General features: G+C 45.6%; 1 protein-coding gene across 4 annotated transcripts in view; it reads right to left on the bottom strand.

Annotated features, from left to right (window-relative positions):
- LOC138488157 (N-acyl-aromatic-L-amino acid amidohydrolase (carboxylate-forming)-like) overlaps positions 1-18,382 on the bottom strand; it is a 304,572-nt gene that overhangs the window by 253,486 nt on the left and 32,704 nt on the right. The window contains exon 1 of one of the 4 annotated variants that reach the window (XM_069614946.1): positions 991-1,083. The exons of the other annotated variants lie outside the window; for them this stretch is intronic. The gene's annotated coding sequence lies outside the window, so the exon portion shown is untranslated. Of the gene's footprint in view, positions 1-990; positions 1,084-18,382 lie in introns of those variants that run through there. 4 annotated transcript variants of the gene reach the window in all.

Raw genomic sequence — 18,382 nt, 5'->3', positions numbered from 1 at the left:
TTTTCCTCATTCATATCCTTCAAGTATTTGAGCTCATTGCATATGGATTCAGTGCTATCCTGGGCTGACACACTAAGTATGGGGACCTGTTCTATCCTATCTGCTTCTGGCGGCACCCGTAAATCGTTGTGGCCTTGCCGGACAATCTTACCAGCACATGCAGGGTCATCTAGGCCCATGGTCAGCTCGGTGGGGACAAGAATATCAATTGCCGCTTTCTGCTCCAGTATGCCCAAAAAGGCAATAGGTGTAGGGCACCGACTCACCCTACCCCCACATTGTCTCCCAAAGTTGCTGCTTCAATGGCACGTTCAGTGACCATAATGTGCTCCTCAATCTTCCCTGCCATCAAGTACACATCTAGCGATGGCTGGGACATCTGAGACCGCCCCTTTCTGGTAATCTTGACACAGTTACTGGACACATGCCCCTCGTTGACGTTACGTTTCCCCATGATGACAATTAGTCACAGGAGGTGAGACAACAAATCGAATAAATCCAAAAGGTCAAATAAAGATGGCCAAGTCTTCCACCCTCCTGACCCTCCTGACCCAGTCTCAAATACAATCTCTGCTCCTAATCGTTTCAGGTATAGACAAAGGTATAGGCAAAGTATGGGCAAAGATACTTAAATATGCAACCAAGCAAATCCTAAAAGCAGCTAAAAACAGCTCAAATCAGCTAAAGTCAACTACAACAGCTAAAATCATATGCAATAAAATTAAATTGTCCAATTATCCAAGTACAAAGATCACTAGAAATGTGAATAATCAGAGTCCATTTGGGCAGCATAGCCACGGAGACACAAAACCAATAAGCACTTATTATGGGGTCCACACAGAAGTCTGACTGCCCCCCCCCATCCCAGTTTTAGAGTTCCAGGGTTCCGTTTTTTCCAGTGTCCAGCTCCTTGTACCATAAGTACCATCCCAGAGACACTGTAAACAGACCCCACGGCCCACTGACAAAAGGTACAGTCACCACTCGGACCTCCAAACCTCATAAACGGGTAGGCGTAGCTCCTGATCCAATCCTCGGAGGCCCAGCAACCTGCGCACGGCTCGCTACTCGCTCAAAAGCCAAAGGTCCCTGTGTTTTTCTGATCATGTCAACAGACTCCCAGGCTTCAAACTTCCCAGCAGACTGGTAAGTCAAACTTGTTTTGCTTGTGTGTTCTATTTTAGTCTGCGGAAAACAAAGTCTTAAATTCTGGCTTCAATAGGACTGTAATTTGCACTTCTTAAACACCAACATATCACTGTGCAGCAAATTCAGAGTACAGGTACAGTCTGGAAGTAAACGCTATCTGGTTTGACTCCAACTTCGGATGCCTGTGCGGAAACCTGTAATACTGCTGATAGAATTGTTGTCGTGGTGCATCAGGGACACTGTTTGCATAGATTCACTGGCTGGTGTCATTTGAGTTCTTCAAGCCACATGACTACTGTGGCTCAATTCCAGTTTATCGGCAATGGATGCCTGATCCTAGAAACTTGGCTGTACTTTCTTCTTTAATATTTAATTCGGATCTGGTTAAAATTTGCTTGGAAATGAAAGGCAACTGATCATTTACTACCAACCATATTAACAATATTCGAGGACGGATCTTGTGTTAATGTCTGCTTCTGAAACGAATATATATCAGACTGTCAGAAAACAACTATTGCGTGGTCTAACCATTACGTGCAGGTGCCGTCAGCATTACAGTCTGTGTGAGAGTCACAAAGGGACTGACACAGGTTTTTACAGTTTTCGCAATTCTTTTATTCACGGTATAAACACAGCAGTTTAAAAAACTGAAAGGCGGGGTAGCAAACAACTTTCTTATAATGTCCAAGAACTTGGCCTCTACTGAACAAGGATTGCAGTTTGTATCAGTACCTGTGTCGTTGAGCCCTATGAGGATCAAATGGGAATGGGGAAGAATTTTTTCCAGCGGCCAGGAATGGGCAAATACCGGTTCCGGCAAGGCTGTAATGACCCGGTAATTGCCCATTTCTGGGCACCGGAAAAAATGCAACTCCGGCGGTAGCCGTGCCTGTTTCACAGGCACGGCTACCGCTAGGGTTGTAATGAGGCCCTGTTTCTTTGTTTGTAGACAATGGGCCTCATTACGAGGAGGGCGGTAAGGGGTTAACAACGCTGGTAAAGGTGCCGGAGCCATTAACCCCTTACCGCCCCATTACGAGGTCCGCTCGCGGGACCCGCTCAAGATGCCTGGTTTAACCAGACGTCCTTAACGGGTCCCGCGAGCGGCCCAGCATGCTAACAACGGGCCCATCATTAACAGGCCTGTTGCTAGCATGCTCCCCATTCCCATTGAGCCTTCTGGGGGCTCAAATGGGAATGGGGATGGACCGGGTCCGGGTTCCCTGAATGGGGAAATACCCGGCCCTCCAAGGTCGGAATGGCTCGGTATTTCCTCATTCAGGGAACCGGCATCCGGACCCGGGTTTGGGGGTAGCCAGGCATGGCTACCTCCAAACTCGTAATGAGGCCAATTACGACCCTGGCAGTAGGAGGTTAACAGCGCCGGTAGAGCTGCCGGTGCCGTTAACCCCCTACTGCCTCATTACGAGGTCCGTTCGCGGGACCTGCTCAGGACGCCTGGTTTTACCAGACGTCCTTAGCAGGTCCCGCGAGCGGCCCAGCATGCTAACAATGGCCCCATCTTTAATGGGCCCATTGTTAGCATGCTCCCCATTCCCATTGAGCCCCCATGGGGATGGACCGGGTGCGGGTTCCCTGAATGGGGAAATACTGGCCTCCAAGGTCGGAACGGCCCAGTATTTCCCCATTCAGGGAACCCGGACCCAGGTTTGGGGGTAGCCATGCCCTTATTAAGGGCATGCTACCTCCAAACTCGTAATGAGGCCCAATGGGCCTCATTACGAGTATGGCGGTAAGGCAACAATGGCTCCGGTATCGCTACCGGCACTGTTGCTACCGTACCACCATCCTACGAGTTCTGCTCGCGGGTGCCCTTGCAGCCACCAGGTTTTACCGGGTGGCCGTACCGGCACCCGCGAGCAGAACTTGATGGTAGCAACGGTACCGTTGCTACCACCCTCCCCATTCCCATTGCGCCCTATGGGGCTCAAATGGGAATGGGGAATCATTTTTACCAGCGGCCAGAAAAGGGCAATTACTGGGTCTGACAAGGTCGTAATGACCCGGTAATTGCCCTTTTCTGGGCGCCGGATAAAAATCAATACCGGCGGCAGACGTGCCTGTACTACAGGCACGGCTACAGCCAGCCTCGTAATTAGGCCAGTTTCTAATAGGCTGCTCCTTTATTAAAGCCTCAAGCAGACACTGCAATAGTGTAGGAATGGCTCTTTTTTTCTGACAAGTCGTGGCTACTCTTAAGTATTAATATTCTGATGATTAACCCTAAATTCACTTTGCAGGGATCGCAGGTGATCCCATAGAGCCCCGTAGCCTGTGCGGAATAATCCATCAGTCATGACTTTTCGAATCAGTTAACATTGCATTCTAGTATTTGCAGAGGCGTTGCTGGGGGGAGGGCTATAGCCCCTGATCTTTTGGTTGTAGCCCCGGATAGAATCTCAGGAGCTACAACCAAAAGGCTAGCTAGCCCCCAGTCCCGACACTTCCGACATGAGCGTAGCCCCTGGTCTTTTCCAGACCTAGCTACACCCCTGAGTATTTGCATTCCGGGTATTAAAATGTGTGCAGAAATACAAAATGGGATGCACTAGAAGTACCAAGACGTGATCGGAGAACGCTCGTGTAACATATTATAGTAAGCACGAGTGTGAAAGAAGTGGCGAGGATCGGTGAGTAGAGTGGGCAGTGCTGTGTCTGCATTACTAGCTTTAGCGATCTTAGAAACGTTCAAACTCTACCCTTACTTTGTATTCAGATGAATGCGAAGATGGCGGAGCGAAAATAATTACTTTGGACGATTAGGTGGGTCTTTCCCATAAGGCTAGGTTACGTGCGCGTATATGTAGACCTCCAGAAATCTTTGCTCAAGCAGATATGTTTGAATTGTGGCAGGGCCATCTGCTCCTTTCATCCTTACTGAGGTCAGTTAAATGCGTGCCATTGAGTTAGGTAATAGTTACTTGCAATGGCATGACGCTAATTGCACTCAGTAGGATGGAGTGAAGTTAACTGCCTGCTGCAGATCGCATTTGGTGTCTAAAACCTGCAGCTCTCCAGATGCTTTGGGACTACAATTCCCATAATGCCGCACCATGAACAATGCTGGCTAATGCAAGTTGTAGTCCAAAACACCTACAGAAACAAAGGTTACAGATCCCTTTGTACTACATTGGCAATATCAATACGGACTGTGGAGGCTCAAGGACATACTGGGCTATGCCTTTCACCCCTCTCTGACCACATATATGGTAAGGCAGGCACCCATTAAGACAAGCAATGGCAATTTCAACAGTTTGGGCTTTTGTTTAGGCATTTGCCAGCAATGCCATAATGGTACTAACTGGACATTAAAGGCATCAGCTGCAAAATGCTGTGGGTACCCAGACATACGACGATAGCAGTAGCACATGCCTATCTAATACTTATTCACAAGCCAAATGGCTTTGCCCATGCTCGTTTTAACAGCCATTCGGTGCAAGGACACACATATTACTTTTAAGACAAGTGCTTGAAGGCACACTTAGTTAGGACATTTTTATAACACCAGTAGCAAATGTACTGCTCCAATGATGTCCCTGACTCTCAGCAGAATACCTAGAAAAAACACTGGCAAGCGCTTACAGCACAAAGTTGAGTTTACAGTTTGATAAAGCGAATGTGTGGGCTGCAAGTGCAGTTCGGCAGTTCGTGCAAGCAGCAGGTCAGCAGGTAAGGCTTACACACTAATTTAGGATGTGTGGTCTTTCTCCTTACTATGCAAAGCAGTCCAACAAAAGGTTTTAGCGTGTTACTTGAAATTCATTCTGATTTACGATACCAGCGCTAAACCATGGCGCTATTAGCACCATGGTTGGTGTCGGTATCGTAACGTATCCGCCATGGTGAAATGGGGAAATACCGCCCCGCCAACCTTGGAATTTCTCCATGGCCCTTCCCCATTGCAATTTTTGCCCCATAGGGCATAATGGGAATGGCGAAGGTGCTAAGTACAGTACCGCAAATTGCGGTACCATACTTACTGCAAAGGTCCCTTTGCGGGTCCCTACTTTAACGGCTGGTTTAGACCAGCCATTAAGGTCGGGTCCCGCAAAGGGACCTCGTAATTAGGCGCTAATGGGTTAACGGCGCTGCAGCCTTTTACGGCGCCGTTAACCCATTAGCGCCAGGGTCGTAATGAGGCAAAGGGTCCCTGCCCCAGTTAATTGAATCTGCTTTGACAAAAAATCACCTAGGGCAGGCAAAACTACTAACTATGTGCACTCGGCCTTAGCACGCTCAACTTCCAGGCATGGAACAATTCCTCAGAGGGGAGCCGTCTCTTCCTCGTCAATTCAAGATTTCATTCTGCTAGGCCAAAATCCAATGCTAAATAGCTTCATTGATGTTGATCGTTCAAACACGACGACGAAGACGGCCATATATGATGTTCTCCAATCACTAGTACAACTAGATGATGTCTTAAATGCCCAACTAAAAACAAACACACATTTATTTATGTATTTTTGCATTTATAGAGCGCGCTAAGCTCGGGGGCATCAAGGCACTGTTGCAAGACCAGTTACACACAAGACATAGTAGTTGTACATTCCAGGTAGAGAGAGTGACGGTGTTTTTTGCAAAGGCTGTTGCCCATGTGGCTTAAGCAGAGGACCGTCAAGTGAACAATAATGTTTTTAAGGATTTACGAAGGGTCCAATAGGTTATTTATAACATGCTTAATACTCAGAGGATTCTTAGCGCGGACTTGGGGATCGAACCTGTGGTGCTCCGGGTCGTCTTGCTTCCAAGGCCAGCAGGTTGCCCCTCAGCTATCCTCCCGAGGCTCAATAAGAGTGCTCAGCTCGCATGGCAGGTGGGAGAAGGTTCCAATGTTTGGCAGCAATGGGAGGGAAGCTGGAGCCCCCAACTTTGGGCCATTTAATTTTGTGCTTGGTGGGACGATGAGCATAAGCTGCCCTAGTAGATCTAGACGAGGCAACTTTTGAGACTTTTTGGGATAGGTAGAGTGGGGCATAATTGGAGATGCATCTGTGCGTAATGGAGAGTGTTTTAAAGAGAATTTGCTCACGAACAGGGAGCCAGTGGGCTTTTTTTCCTGCTGCTGTGATATGCTCCAGTTTTTGAATGTTCAGAGCTGCTCTGAGTGCGTTATTTTGTATAACTTGCATCTTTCTTATGTTGTTGACAGAGATGCCAGCAATGAGGGCATTACAATAGTCAAGCCTTGATCCTATTGTGGCTCTGGCTATAGTGAGGCAGCTGTCCGAGGAGAGGAAGGGTCTAGCTGCATTGATTAATTTTGTTGTGTAGGCAGCTGAGGAGGCAATGGCACTTACTTATCGCGAGAGGGATAGTGTAGCATTCAGGTACACTCCTAGCGTCTTCACAAAGGGTGAGACTGGTATCATGATGCCGTCAATGTTAAGGGCGGAGTATTATGTATCAAGCTTTTTTATCACCGAGGGGGAGCCCACCAGTAGGATCAACATCTTGTCATCATTTAAGCATAAGCGGTGAGTGGCCATCCACACCTGGATAGTCGTGTATATGGTTTTTAAGGTGGTAGCGTCCTTGAGGTAATTGCTGGAGAGGGGGAGTAAAATGTATGCATCGTCGGCATAGTTTGTGTAAGATATGCCGATTTAGTCTAGAAAGACGACTAGTGGTTTTGTAAAAATGTTGTACAGAGTTAGGGATACACAGGATCCTTGAGGTACACCGCAGGTGATGGGTGCAGGGGGGGCCCTGGCATTCTCTGCAAATACTCAAATTACTCGTCGTTTAAGAAAAGAAGAGTCCATCCACGTTGTGGCCTTCAGGGAGAAGTTAGCCACAGAGGAAAGGTGTTAGCCATGGATTTTGTGGTCCACCAAGTCAAATGCAGCAGACAAATCAACGAGTAGCAGTAATGCAGACTTTCCATTGTCCCTGAACTAATGGATCTGTAGCTTTAGATCAAGTAGCGCTGATTAAGTCCCTTGGCCCAGGCGGAACCCCGACTGGCGCATTCCCAGGATGTGACTGTTTTCCAGGTAGCTCCGAATTTGCAGATAAGCTGCTCTGTCCAGAATCTTTAGTTAGAAGGGGACAGTGGTAATTGGTGGGAGTTGTAGGGTGAAGTGAGGGTTTTTTGATGAGAGGGTGAACCCAAGCTTCCTTAAGGCTGGTGGGGACAATGCCAGTGGTAGAGGAGGCATTGATGAAGGAAGCAATGATGGGTGCCAAGATCTCGGCGCAGTATTTGATGAGGACTGCAGGGAAGATGTCACCTTTACATTGAGACGGTTTAAGACCTTTTAGAATAGATTTAACATCATTTTCTGAGACACTGGTGAAGTGAAACAAGGGCAGATCCTGGGGACAGGAAGAGGAAATTGTAGCTGCTGTGGATGAGAGTAAGGGTTTAAGCATGGCTTGCTTAGTGTCCATTTTTCTGTGTAGCGTTTCAATTTTAGTGAGCTTGGCGTTCTGAATATTGGCGCACCAGGAATCATCTTTCAGGATTGCGGCTGGGAGGTTGGTAGGGGTTTCTAGTTCCCTGAGAATGATGAACATCTCACGAGTGTTGGATTTCATATTGGTAATGCAGGCATTGTAGGTAGTGGCTTCGGCGAAGAGGGTGGCTTTTTTTTATAGTGTTTGGCAGCAAGGGAAAACAGTAGTTTCTTGGCTTCTGATGGTGATTTCTTCCAATCAGCTTCTGCTAGCGAAGTGTTTGGAGTTCAGGGGTAAACCATGAGTTTCTGTGTGCAGATGGTTTGAGTTTGCGTGGTCTTAGTGGTGCAATAGTGTCTATGGCAGCCGCCAAAGTCTTACAGTACAAGTTAGCAAGTGTGTTAGGGTCAGTGGCAGAGGGTGGCTCAGGTAAAAATACTAAACATACATTCTTGAGATAATTGGCAAAATGTCGGCACCATCAGCAACAACTGCTGCTAAAGACTGTGGCTGTGAGGACCTGCATGCTTTTCCAACAATGCCCCATCTTCACTCTTCTGACTCCCCTCTGGCTTCCAAGTCTCCTCTCGTCAGTGTTCTTGACCAAAATTCTAGTATTGCGGACCAAATTCAGATGCCTTGGAATTACCTGCAATTATTGACTAACAAGAGGAGCAGGTGCCTCTGCCCCAAAGCATAGGGAAACCAAAAGCTAGGAAGGAGAAATAAAAAACGACCCAAAGGGTCCCAACACGTAGGCACGTGAAGAGGTTGTCCCAAAATCTTAATCCGAAAAAGATTTCATGTAATGGTACTTCCAGGAAGTAGCAACGGCACACCTGGTGAAATATTACTTCTACAACTACTACTAGGAAGGCAATAAATAAGTCTAAGGTGTCCACTACCCAGCAGAAGTCCATCCGTGAAGGAGGACTTCAAGCTTCTATGTAGTCATTTTTAACACCGAAGTCTGGGCAATCAACTGTCATGAATCTGATAATGTCATCACTTCTTTCCATGGTGTGGCCTCTCCTCATGTAGCCAGGGGATGGCAGCCGCTACCTGATCCTGACCTTGGGGCAGCTATGCAAGGGAGGATCACATGGGGGAGGAGAACCTCATGGGTAGAAGTTGACATCATCGGACGAGACATGGTAGCCCCTTTTATAGGGATGTTCCCTCCATTCCTCATGCCTTAATGGCATGCTATGGTAAACCCTTTCCACAGAACACAAGACCTACTAATGAAATGTGTCAATACTCCATGAATAAGCCACCAAGAACTGCCTATCAATCCCATATGCATAGAAGTACTGAGACGAGAAGACGGACCATAGTAATGAAGATCACTCTTCAAACCTCCTCCAAATCTACTAATTAAATGTTTCAATACTCCATGAATAAGCTACCAAGAGCTACCAAGAACTGCCTATCAAACACATGTGTATGAGCGCGATACAAATAAAATATCAATATCAATCCCATTTGCATAGAAATACTGGGACAAGTAGTCTGAACAGAGTAAGGAAGATTGATGAGTCCAAAAGACACATCACACGCTCTGGTGCTTGCAAACCTATGATATGTGCAGGTACATTTAATAATCCCAACCAGCATGCAGAGCAGTGATGCTGCCTTGATATGTGTATGAAAGGCATTTGCCTTGGATATGTCTATGAAGACAACTGCCTTACCTATCCACCGTGCCATTTTTAATCCTACAAGCAAACCACAATCCGTGAGTACCTGTCTTTGTTTTCCCTCATGTGCAGGAAGCCAACATTCTGATCAAGAATTGCCAAAATTAATTTCATCGCGTTTCTTCGAATTCGTACCAGCAGCCACCACTTTCTCCCTAAGATGGCCACCACGTTCTCACCTGCTTGTTAACAAGCCTCAATTCATTCAATCTTGCAAGCTGCCTTTTGATTGGCAGTGCAAGTCTGTATAGACCTACAGGATTCGCCGGCAGGCGTGAGCCAGGTCCTGCAGCCTAAGGGCCTCTACATAAGGGCCTGTCTGTACCTGTCCGGGCCGTGACGGTGCCTCGGAGCGCGTTACGCTGCCTGTACCAGGTCCTGTTCCAGTGTATGCATCTGACCGACTTTGGGGTAAACACGTGCCTCATTATTCACATATGTACTCTCTGAATCACCCATACAATAAAATCTCACTGCAGTGCCTCCAAACTCGAATGCAATCATTAACGTGTGCCCCGGCACATCTTCTGCTCTGCTTACCCTACCACCACGCAGCTGAACAAGAACTTGAGCCTACCTCACCACCCAAATGCACAAACCTACTGGACAATGACTTTCCAACAATGCAGCTGCATCACGTGGTATTACGAGGGTTATCCTCGTCTGCCACTGCTCACGGCCACAGATACTTAATCTTCTGAACCCGCAGCCTTTTCTACATAGACTGCAATGCGTTCTGTGACATTGTAACTTGTCTGAATATCTGATCTCAAATATTCTTTGCCTACCTACGGCTACAATGTCCTTTCATGGCGGGACGTTTTTTCGCTGGTTTTTTTACCGTGAATTTTTTAACAAAAAAAAACATCTAATTTTTATGGGGGGGTTAGAACATTATATATATGTGTTGTGGGTGTTTGGGAATAGATGTTAATGTTAAAGGATATTTGTACCGTGCACTATCACCACCGGAGTGGTCCCCTGGCGCGATAAACAATTAAAGGAAATGGGTGCTCCCCAAAAATAATTGTAAAAAAATTTGATGGGTTTTTTCATTAAAACATTCACAGTAAAAAACCCAGCGAAAAAAGATCCTGCGATGAAATGGCATGGAACCCTACCTACGACCACTTAGCTAATCATGTGCACCTAGATATCCACTGCCAACTGTTTAACCAAACATTTTCATGCTTGCAATTACTTGCAAATCGATTGTATGGTATTCATTGTAAAAGTACCTTGCTAACTATTCTTGCCATAGCAACATAGGTCAAGTTGTGCATGATCTATTTCATCTGCCATGCTTCTGCCACATTTTTTTGCCGCTCACCGCCAAACAGCTTTTGCAGATTAGCCTGAGCCACTACTATCTAGCTAACATCTGAGTTAGTCGCCTGCTTGAGACTTTAGCCTTTATCTAAAGTCTGGATTTACTAGCTTACGTGGCATGTCAATAAGCTAACATTTAACAACTGTATAGCCCCTAGGACCTCAACTGACATTAACCAACACGTACTCTTCCTAGTCATGTTCATGTCTACCAAAATTATCACATGCCTCCTAACTATACTTAGCGCCATGCTCCCACCCATCATGGCCTTCAAAGTTGCCAGTAACGACTTCTTACTGCCAAACATTAACCATTATGCTACGTCTAGATCTCATAGTATCTCACTCTCCATGTCTATGACACTACCCTTATCTGACAACATACCACCTTCAGTATTCTTACCCGCCTGCCTTCCAGCAGCACCCAAACCTAGTCGTCACAAACCATCATTGTCTAGTAGCTCTCATCCTCTCACTCCTGCCCATTGGATCAAACCATATGCCACGAGACCTACACCCTACCAACCAGGGCCCAATGAAAATTAGGAATCTAAGACTTGGCTCCAGGTTCTTGTTAGCTCATTCTGCACCGAACACTAAACATAATACTGCTTAACCAGGGCAAATTGTTCAACTGCAAGAACTAAAGCAATTAATACTTCTAACAGTTTAGCAAACAAAGCACCTTCACCTAGAGAACCCGCAACCCACACTAAAATCAATCTGCCTAGCGCCACCCTTTTGATTAAGGGTACACTCATTAACTCTAGATCCTTGCCAGCCCACGCACTAGACATTGCGGATATCATAACCTCCAATGACCTACACTTCTTAGCCATTACGGAGACTTGGCTGCACGCTGCGGCAGGGCCTTCTCTTGCGCTTGCTATTCCAGATGAGTACTCCATCACACGACTAGATAGAGAGACCACGAAAGGCGGGGGTGTCGCATTCATTGCCAAACCAACTCTAGGCATTAGACCCATATCTAACTCAACTTTCCCATCAGGCGAATTATTATCTATTAAGCTACCCATCAGAGCATCCTGAACGCTCACTATCCACCTAGTATATAGACCCCCTGAGCCACTCTCTTCCTTTCAAGAAGACATTACATTTCTCCTCACCAATAATACCAAATCTAGCTCGCAAATTTTACTACTAGGTGACTTCAAGCTAAGCTTTCAGGACCCCAAAGATGATAAAGCGCTAGCCCTTACCAAAACCATTTCTGAATCACCAAACCCAAACATAACAAAGGTAGGACGCTTGACTGGTTGGCGGATTTCAACTGCAGCATTAATATTGTTTCTAACACTCCATGCGCCTGGTCAGAACATCACCTCATCTCTTTCACTATCAAGGACGAAAATCACCTCAATCACCAAACACCTTTTGCCTCTCCCATGTGTACGAGGAACAACCGCAACATAACAGCAGAGAAATTACTTCCCCTGTAACAGACGATAATCAACTTTTCATCCACTAACCTGGACCCAAATGCTCTAGTAGACTTATACAGCCCTACTTTACTTAATGCCATCAACTCTATTGTACCTTTAAAAATGTGCAAAGCCAAAGCCCAGGCGCACTTAAACTCTTGGTTTACCCCCCACCCCAGAACCCTAGGTAAAATCAAAAGAAATGCAGAAACCATTTGGAAGAACCTCCCATCAGCCCATAACAAAAACAAATTCCTAACAGCATCTCTTAACTATAAAGAAGCCATTATCCAGACCAAAAAAGACGCCTACAATGATAGGATTATTAAAGCCAAATCTAGTACGAAAGAACTATTTAACATACTGAGAGAGTTGGAATCTCGCTCTTCCTCACCTGACACTTGTATTAAAGATGGTATAGGACGTTTTTACCGACTATAAATGGTCGCAATGACCAAAAGTTCTAAAAATGCTACCACCAAAGGATCGAACACCAAAAGTTCGAACCTTTGGTGGTAGCATTGAAAAAAAAAACAGGGGCTGTGAGGGTATCTCCCGCATCTCCCCGCCCACTATACTTCATAGTATAGTGAGCGGGTGTTGCGGGGGACACCCCTGCAGCCTTCCGTTTAAAAGAAAGAAGAAAATAAACGGGGGCTGCGGGGGTGTCCCCCGCATCGCCCCGCTCACTATACTTTATGGTATACTTTATGGTATAGTGAGCGGGGTTTGCGGGGGACACCCCGCAGCCTTTCGTTAAAAAAAAAGAAGGAAAAGGACCCTACGGCACCAGTTCCCGATCACGGAAGTGAAAGGGAACTGGCACTGCAGGAACCCAACATGAAGAGGAAGGTAAGTGGGGTTTGTTTATGTTGGGGGTGTGGTGGGGGGTGTTCTGGGTGTGTTGTGTATGTGGGTGTGACTATGTATGTGTGTTCACATGGGAAAGGTGCAAACCTTTGGTAGTTCGCACCTTTCTCATGCGAACGTTCTGGCCGCGGCTAATTCAGCCGCGGTCGGATCACTTAGAATCAATAAAGATACCACATGGTGTATTAACATTCAGAAAGCTTTATTTAACAAAATAACAATGCTACAAGCCACAATAGAGTCCAAAAAACTCAGTCTCTCTGCTGACACAGCGCAACCCTTACCCTCTACTCTACAGCCTAACGCTCATATTCTGTTCAACTTCTCCCCTCTCACCATTAAAGAGGTAGAGGACATTATCTTGAAACTGAAACCTTCAAGATGCCAGGGAGATACTTGCCCTGCTCCCATCATCAAAGAAGTAGCAAAGGAACTGGAACCCTTCATCACCACTTTAATCAACACTTCTTTTGAAACAAGTATAGTACCCTCTAACCTGAAAGACGCGTGGGTCCTTCCCTTACTAAAAAAACGCACCCTAGACCCAAATATCCCCACTAATTATAGACTGATCACAACAGTACCATTTCTACTGAAAATCCTGGACAGAGCAGCCTATCTGCAAATTCAGGAACATCTCGAAAGTAAGAACCTCCTAGGCCTAAGGCAATCAGGCTTCAGACCGAGACATGGTACTGAAACGGCCTTGATTGACCTTAAGACGAAAATGGACAACTTAAAGGACAATGGTAAACTAGCCTTACTACTATTACTAGACCTCTCAACTGCATTTGACTTAGTAAATCACAAAGTCCTTTGTGCCACCTCTCAGCAGCAGTGCACTTCTCCGACAAAGCAAATGCCTGGATACAGTCATTCCTTGATAACAGATCCATGAGGGTCTTTGCACCCTCAGCTTCTGCTGAACCAGCACCAGTCACATGCGGAGTCCCTCAGGGGTCCTGTGGGTCTCCAACATTATACAATATGTTCACGAAGCCTCTCTTCTATGACCTGGACTATTTGGGTGTCACCTACACGAACTATGTGGATGACACCCAAATACTCATCCCCATCACCGGTGACTACAACATTGACTCTTAAGTACTAAATGACATCTATCTCATCATACAAGCCTGATTGGCTAAGCATGGACTCTGCCTAACAGACTAGATGGACAGTTCACATCCTTTAACACCGACAGTGACCACATAAAGGTATCTAAGGATTTGAAAACACTAGGCATCTATCTTGACTCTTCGCTTACCCTCACAAGACAAATCAATGCGACAGCTTCCTCCACTGCCTACATCTGCAAGCTTACTAATGCTTGCAGACCGTTCCTATCAACTACTAACTGCATATCCATAGCCAGAGCATTAGTCCTTTCAAAATTAGACTACTGCAATGCGCTGTATCTAGGAACTAACCAGCGCTATCTAAAAAAACTGCAACTAATCCAAAATAATGCCCTTAGATCATCCCCGAACCTAACTAGGGCTCACCATATCTCTGAGCTAAGACGCAACACGCACTGGCTCTCTGTCAACCAGAGGATTGCGTTTAAAACCCTATCACTCACACATATGTGCCTTGCCAACTCTGCGCCTAGTCACCTGACTAACAATTTCTTCTGTAACTCCTCAGACCGTCCAACGAGATCCTCACAATTACACTGCCTAAATATTCCCAGGTTTAAGCTCCAGAAGGCAGGAGGCAAAAGTTTCCCGGTGCTAGCAGCCAAAGTTCGGAACACTCTGCCACTAGCCTCAAGATCAGAACCATCCTACCATCTATTCAGAAAAAATGCAAAAACCTGGCTCCTCGCGCAAGAGACTTAAGAATGTTTGTATCTCCTTTACTACTATTTGCCTGTACTCTTCTATTGCACTTTGATGATTCTGTTTGCTACTCTAATTTGTGGTATATTGTTGTAACATATGTATCTGTAAGAAATGTGCCCAAATGCCTCAGGGTTCGGTGAGCTATATAAATGAATAAATAAATAAATAAATAAATAAAATTTGAAGCTCAATTAATGGAAAAGGGAGGAAGACTCCGTACGCACGCATTTCCCAATCCAAGAGAATGTGGTAGCTGGTATAAAGAAGCGTTAAGGAAGCATTGTTGGCAAGACAAATGGGCTGTGCAAAGGAGAATGATAAACCAGCATACCAAAAGCCAGTAGAAACTATGTGAAACACGCATTGGCCTAAGCCGGTAGAATCGGTCAAAACCAAGGAACTAAGTTTTGTGAATCTAATGAATACTTGATCAAACAAGAGGGGCTGTGATGTACCCCTTGCTTGTAAACAAACCAAAGTGAATAAAACCCTAAGAAAGGGGTTTTTGTTGAACGGTGTCCGGACATTTGGTCGAAAGACATTTGGTCGAAAGACAAATGGTCGACGGAATTTGGTCGAAAACCAAATGGTCGAATTGTTTTTGTTTATTTATATATATATATTTTTTAGGTTTTCGTTTAGGGAAAAAAAGGGTTTTTTAGAAAAAAAAGGGGGTGGGGGGGCCCCCAAAAAAATAAGTAAAAATAAAAAAATTAGACCATTTGGTTTTCGACCAAATGGTTTCGACCAATTGTCCTGTCGACCATTTTTTTTCGACCAAATGTCTGGTAACCTTGTTAAACAACATGAACTGTGTAATATTCAATACCGAACTGAATAAAAACCTTGTGGGCCTAGCTACGAGCTGATGAAAGTTAAATATGAAAGTGCCCATTTGAAAGCAACTACGAAATAAGAGCGTGTGAAAGAGCATGACAGAAAGGTGGGGAATAAATAAGACCGCCATAAAGTGAACATTATGAATGAATACAGTGCGGCAAGGTCAAAGACTGGCAGAGGATGTGTCAGACATTGTGGCAAAGCCAAGAGGCTAACCTGGAGAGGCCAGGAAAGTGTTTAACCTGCACATAAAGCCAAGGGGCAAATACAGAAGAACCTGTGTGGACTGAAGAGCCAAGAGTTCCTGGTTGCGCGACCTGTGATGGGTGGACTGTGTGGACTGACAACTCCACCTAGACCAGGGAACCCTCAATTGTGAAAGTAAAGACATTGTGGAAATAAACCAAGAAGGAGCACTTTGAGTGAATTGTTAATGCAATCCAGAAGGAGTGTCAAGTTGACCAGGAGTTGTGTTGAACATTGAAAGACTGAAACCAAGTATAATTTGAAACATTAAGGTCTTCGGCAAGGGAACCCTGGGATTGACAAACTGCATGTTGTCTTGAGGACGGAACCCTCAAGAGCCTTGTCTGTGGAATTGTTTGTCTTGAACTTGGGGAACAGAACCACAAGGACTGTGTGGTACTGTGTTGCCTTGAACTTGGCAAGAAAACCCCAAGGATTTTTGGTACTGTTTAAACTTGGGAAAGGTAATCTTGAGACTTTTGTTGAACTTTCTTGAACTTGGGGAAGGGGAGCTGAAAAGGAACTAGGAGCTGAAAGAGGTTCAGAACTTTGTTTTGATCACCATTTATTTTATTGTTGACATTGCTACACATTGTTTAGCTTTAGTTGTGAGAGCAAGGATAGTTTTTGGACACAGACAGATTTTTAAATTGAACTTTCCGACTGAGATTTTCCCTGGTTTCTTCAGGTAGGGAAATCCCACTTTAGCATAGGGCAAGTTAGGCTTTCAACCATCCTGACATTTGAACTTTGAATATGTTGTCTGTGTCTTGCTTCATGATACCTCCACAGTCGTCACAAGAAAAGGAAGATGCTGAAGACCCTGGGAACTGTTTAATGGCTTCCAACTCCTCATCACCGGATACTCAGAACCAGCTATCTGATATAAGGTGCATTAGATGGGCTATTGCCCCCGTGGAAAGAAAGTAAAAAAAAAAAAACCACTGATAGGCTGGAAACCTGACTCAATCTTGAACTCAATAATCGCCTTTGACACTTCGGGGACCACATGTCATGACCACTGTGAGGGGGCCCAAGTTGAACCCTGAGGGCCTTAAAACCACTGCAAAAGGGCTCCTGGAGCCAGTCCTGGCACCTTTGGCACCAGGCACATATGTAGGAAGGAAGGGCTGTTCAAACTAGGTCCCATTTATGTACATGGGACTTTAAATCCAACATGGAAGCAACCACAAAGTCTAGTTCTAAGAACCAAGCCATGCAGTCTAGTGTTTTGGTTGTGGCAGGCCTGGAACTACTTTCCCTGGTACTACCTTACCTGGGCTATATAAACCACACCCTGACTGCAGAACACGCTTCGTGTTATTCTGCAACCAGCAGCGTGACGCTCACCGTGTCCAGCTCCTAGTCTTCAGCATCTTCCTGTAATCCTGCAAGAACAAGATTATTCTGTTTTACCTGAGAAAACACCATACAGCACTCAGCATCTCAACTGGGCTGCAATCTGTGGAAACTGAGAGAAGAAGAAACATCACTGACCTGTGAGTACTAGCTTAAGGACTTCCGGAGAACCGCTACCACAGCTGCTGTTCGAACATAGCGACCTGCAATAACGAGAAAGGGAAAAACAATATTAGAATGCGCGCTTCCAAAACATTGAATTCCATCATTCTTACCTGAATTCCATCGCGCTACGCCACGCTCCCATCCGGAGCACCACAGCAACATCTTCAAAGGAAAAGAGACATATTCAGGTTTGCTTTCAATATTAAACAACCGCACAGCACTGTACTTACCTTAACGGATTCCAGGGGCCTGTTTTTCATCGCGCTCTCATCCACTCGCAGCACCACAGCAACCTGTGAAGAGAAGAAGGAAACACAGGTTATCTTTAAAAGACAATAAAGGCGCTGCACTTCGCGCTTTCTCTTACCTAGAAACGTGCCTCTCCATCCGGCACGCCAACATCAAGACCTTTGCACCTGAAAAGAAGGAGATAAAGACATTAACAAATTCCCTCCATAAACAGAACAAAGACTTACAATTAACAAAACTACCTGCCTACCAGCAGATTCAGGGTTACAGCAGGCCTGGGCCCAAGGAAGGCGTACTGCACCAGTGAAGCAACTCGGGCAGCTCGCCAACAAACGTCAAGCGCCCCTGCACAAGTAACACAGGACAGATAGCTCACCCTATAAATAACTAAGGTGAGAAAAGAACCCAGTGGGAAGGGAATCGGTCAGAGGGAGGTGGGATATTCACCCATTAGAGACAGTTATCACAAATCCTCCTTTCTGTAATTGCAGATTTATTATTCAGCACTGTGCAACTACACATCCAGGGTTCCAGATCTCAGAGCCTTCCAGACGCCCCCGGGGATTTCGGGTCAGCATAACAGAACACAAAGCCTTTAAACCTTATCCACCTGGGCGTCATGGAGGCATCTGAAACTGATCAGTTAGCCCAGCTTTTGGGACAATTACGTGCTGAGATACACGCAGCCCGGCAGGAAACCAATGCCTTAAAACAAGAGTTAATAGTCACAAAAGACCGTACTGATGAACTAAGCAGACAGCTACTACAAACA

The sequence above is a fragment of the Ambystoma mexicanum genome, chromosome 9 (genome assembly GCF_040938575.1).
Source record: "Ambystoma mexicanum isolate Mex_15411 chromosome 9, UKY_AmexF1_1, whole genome shotgun sequence".
In the NCBI taxonomy this organism is placed as follows: Eukaryota; Metazoa; Chordata; class Amphibia; order Caudata; family Ambystomatidae; genus Ambystoma; species Ambystoma mexicanum.
Note: the sequence above shows the minus strand (reverse complement) of the source record. Positions and strands in the feature narration are given on the sequence as shown.